The 4,705-nt window shown below is 34.3% G+C and overlaps 1 long non-coding RNA gene across 1 annotated transcript; it reads left to right on the top strand.

The window, feature by feature from the left end:
• The first annotated feature begins 3,219 nt into the window (after window positions 1-3,219).
• LOC115698673 (uncharacterized) lies at window positions 3,220-4,439 on the top strand. Its single transcript, XR_004008218.2, has 3 exons — window positions 3,220-3,453; window positions 3,684-3,937; window positions 4,068-4,439. It is a non-coding gene; the product is annotated as an uncharacterized LOC115698673 (long non-coding RNA).
• Window positions 4,440-4,705: the final 266 nt, after the last annotated feature.

Here is a 4,705-nt window from a genome sequence, read left to right as displayed (position 1 = left end):
TGATTCTCCAGTGTGTCTCTACCGTTCAATACACAATTCTTAATAGTGGAAAAGAAGTCGGCCCTATCACTCCCCACAGAGGTATTCGCCAAGGCGACCCATTATCTTCATACTTATTTCTAATCTGTGCCGAAGGATTTTCCTCTATCATTAAGCGGTTTGAATCATCTAGGCTTTTAAGAGGATGTAGAGTGGCTAATGGAGCTCCAATCATCTCCCACATGCTCTTCGCCGACGATAGCTATGTCTATTGTAGAGCAAACGACAGAGAAGTCTCTAATGTTCTCAACTTGCTTCAAACTTTTCAACTTGCCTCTGGCCAAGAAGTGAATTTTGCTAAATCTTCAGTCTTTTTTAGTTCTAATACTATAAGGACTACTAGAGATAGAGTTTGCCAACAGTTGAATATTGCTGAAGCTGATGAAAACAGTTTTTACCTAGGACTGCCATGTTTGGTTGGTCGAAATAAAAATGCCATTTTGGGTTTCTTGAAGGACAAAATGCAAAAACGTGTTCAACAATGGGAGAGTCGATTCTTATCAAAGGGAGGCAAGGAAGTCCTCTTAAAGACAGTTGCACAAGCTCTCCCAAGCTACGCAATGTCTGTCTTCTTGCTACCTATTGAGACTTGTAAGTCCATGGAGAGTATCATGAGCAAATTCTGGTGGAAATCTTCATCACAGAGTCAAGGAGTAACTTGGGCAAGCTGGAATAGGCTCAGTAAACACAAAAACGAAGGAGGGTTGGGTTTTAGAGACTTAAGAGACTACAATTTAGCTATGCTTGGTAAGAAAGCTTGGAGATTGATAACCAATGATGCTTCTATAGTTTCAAAAGTCTATAAAGCAAGATATTACCCCCATGCTTCTTTTTTCTCTGCCTCTCTTGGAAATAACCCAAGTTTTATTTGGAAAAGCCTCTTTGAAACCAAGTCTCTTATTGAAGCAGGTGCTGTCATCCATATTGGAAATGGGCTAAAAACAAGTATCACTTCAGATCCTTGGCTTCCGGATTTACATAATCACAGAGTCATATCAACACATCCTGCTATTATCAATCAGAAAGTAGCAAGTCTAATGTGTATTGATGAGCCTAAATGGGATCCTGAAATCCTGGACGACTTATTTGAAGAAAGGGATAAAGCTCTCATTCTTGGAATCCCTCTAAGTCATGTTGAAAGGGATGATTGTTGGAGTTGGATGCTTGAGAGAACTGGTATCTATTCAGTAAAAAGTGCTTACAGGTTTCTTCAACAGTCCAAAAACAATACCCAAAGTGATTCTGACTTCTGGAAAGTGTATTGGAAAATTCAGATTCCTCCTAAGGTCCTTCATTTCGGCTGGAAGGCTATAACTGGATGTCTCCCTACAAAAATCCAGCTTCAAACAAAGCATGTACCAGTTGATAGTACCTGCCCTTTCTGCAACAATGCTGCTGAAACTATCATACATGTGCTAGTTTATTGTCCCTTTGCAATCTCCTGCTGGAACAGATCGAGCATCAGCTCTTGCACCAGCAACGTTGCTGATTTTGGAACCTGGTTTGAAGAAAAAAAAGCACGGCATAATGACAGCATTCAGAAGGAGATCTTGATGATAGCTTGGGCTATTTGGAATGCAAGAAACAAACTTGTTTGGAATCGAAAAACTATGATAGCTGCTGAAGTAGTTTTGTCTGCAAGATCTACCCTTAATCAATGGAGTTTTGCTCACCAAAGAAGAATGGAGCCTTTGCTTTTGTTCAATGAACAGGATGCTGAGGTTGAGCATTGGATTTCACCGGCGCACGATACGATTAAGGTCAATGTAGACGGAGCAATTTTTGAAGCTTCAAATGCCTTCGGGTTTGGTTTTATTGCTAGGAGCAGCGATGGTAAGTTGATAGAAGGTGTTTCAACTTATAAAATTGGTCGCGTAGCTCCTGAGATTGCTGAAGTAACTGGCATTAAAGAAGCCCTCAGCTGGATAAAGGATAAAGGATGGGAAAAAGTCTCCCTTGAAACCGATTGTCTAGTAGCTGTTCAAGCTTTACACAGTTCGGCTTCTCTTCCTTCAGCTTTTGGCTTGCTGATTCTTGATTGCCAGCAACTATTGGCTGAGTTGCATAATGTTAAGATTTATTTTGTCAAACGATCTGCTAACAGGGTCGCGCATTTTCTTGCACGAAGCTCCTGTTTTTCGTCAGTTCGTGTTTTTTATGACTACAACTCACCTTCTGAGTTAGTAGAGATTGTTAAGAACGATTATCCTTATTAATAAAGTATTCCATTTCCATTCAAAAAAAAAAAAAAGATCTCAATCAATTTGGACCGTCCTCTAGCTCAAGCACTTTTCACATTATTATAGAGAGTTGGGACACCCCTCAAAGAAACAAAGAAAAGCAATAGAGAAAAATAAGGTTATTTGCGGGCAAATGTTTTAATTTTATATACTTAATCTTTTTATTTTATTTTATTTTGTTATAAAATCCCCTTTATATATTTATTTATTTGTTTTTTTAAAAAAAAATTTGAAGTGTCAACTAGATATTATCGTTAAATACTAATTGATATTATTATATTATCTTCAAAGTTTTATTTTCACATATACACAAATATATATAGTAATCATTCAGTTAGTATTTAACAATAATATTTAATTAATCACACTTTAAATTTACAAAAAAAAAAAAAAGTTAAAAATGTTTTGCTACCGAAAAAAAATATAAGAGAATTAAGTGAATAAAAATTAAAACATAAAAGAGTTTCCCTACTAATTATTTAAAAAAATATATAAAAAAAATAATAATAGAGAGATACCTTAAGTTGTTAAACACCACAAAAAATACATATTATTATTAATACAATTTAATATTAAATTTTAGTACTTTTATTCAATAAATAATATAAAAAATTAGTCAGAACATATTATAACACATTACATCGATATAACAATGAATACCCTAATGTTTCTACTAGCAATTTTGATATAAAAAAACATTGAGTAAATGCATGGTTGGAAATCGTGACTATCAACGTGTCCTAGCACTCCATCGATACATATATATTCCCTCCTTTTTATACATAATAATATAACATATATCCTTTTATTGTGAGAGTGCTTATATATATATGACGAGAAAAGTGACCAGGTTCAGTGAACCAATTACCAAACCTTTATTTTCCTTCTCTTTTCCAGCTCACTACTACTCTTATTAAAAAGCCCCATACATGGTCAGATGAGACATCACACCCAAACCAAACATAGAAAAGAAAAGTGACGTTTATGAGTGATTTTCCATCACCAACGTCATATCATGTGGCCTAATTTTTATTCCTTCCCCTCATTTATATATCATCCCTTTCTTCCTTATGATCATAATTATTAATTATTATTATTATCAATATTCATTCTCTTAATGCCTCAACTACATCTCATCGTTCGCTTCTTTTTCTATCTCACCTCCTCCTAACAGGTAACTATATCTATTCTTTTTCTTTCTAATTTTATACGGCATAAATAATTTTCTTATATTTGAACAAATAAAACTTGATAAAATTATCTATGCTATATATTGATGTGATCCGTAGGGGGAAAATGTATTTATTTCTGATTAAAAATTGAAGAAATATTCATTTTATGCAGTGAGTAGAGCTGATGTATTATAGTGGTAGTTGATTTTGGTTTGGATGGAAACTAATGCAGAAAAAATGGGTGGCTGTTCTGAGAACGGTGAGAATAGCAACGCATCTGAGCTAACTAATACTACTAATTTCCAAGTAGTGGTCTCCTGGGAAAAGATGTGGTGTTGGTGGAAACATACTAAGCTCACTGAGCTCTATTATTTTTATTTCAGCAATGGAGTTTTATGCCCAAAAGAAATAATTGTCACCACTACTACTACTGCTGCGCCATGTTTAGCTTTGCTCCTTGCTCTAATTTGTCACCACTCTATCAAGGTACGTATACGTAAACTATAATATTTATTAGTATATATATATGGTCAACATATTTAGTCAGTCAATTACACAAATGAATAATATTGTTAATAATTAATATAATAATAATAATAATAATAAATGACAGCAGGCGACGGTAGAAGTGCATGAAACAAGATTATTGGAGCTGGGCCCAGCGTTAATTAATTTTATGGAACAAAATCTATACAAGCAAACCTGGAGAGATCGTGAAGCAAGAAACGACGTCGTTGTTGCGGTGTGATGTCGTGGTTTAAAGACCTTATAATTCGTACTAGTATTACAAGTACGAATTGTGGGTTTAAATAGGTAGCTAGAGATCATTGCTGATTCTGGAACGAGTTCCCCTTTGAAACTTCAAAATTTTATGTACGTGTCGTTTTGGATACGATTATCATTCCTTGCTTTGGATTCTGTTATATGTTTTATACAATTAATAAATGAGAAAAAGTATATGGTATCTGAGTACGTATAATTTAATTAAGCGAACAAGCTGACCGGGAGTACAAAATGGTTGTAAATGTTAATTTTCAGTGCATATTTTATGGGAATTGATTTCGTGTGGTATCAATTATTTTTTATTTTCGAATGATAATGTTCAAGTGTTCTTATAATTAGTAATGAATCGATATAACATAAATTATTTAGCTTGTGTTCGAGAATATTCCAATACCCTTAAGGGAGGAGGGTTACTATCAAACTAAAAAAAATACACTTTAAATGATGTGGTAAGTTGAAATATACCAATTT

Source organism: Cannabis sativa, chromosome 8, assembly GCF_029168945.1.
Source record: "Cannabis sativa cultivar Pink pepper isolate KNU-18-1 chromosome 8, ASM2916894v1, whole genome shotgun sequence".
In the NCBI taxonomy this organism is placed as follows: Eukaryota; Viridiplantae; Streptophyta; class Magnoliopsida; order Rosales; family Cannabaceae; genus Cannabis; species Cannabis sativa.
Note: the sequence above shows the minus strand (reverse complement) of the source record. Positions and strands in the feature narration are given on the sequence as shown.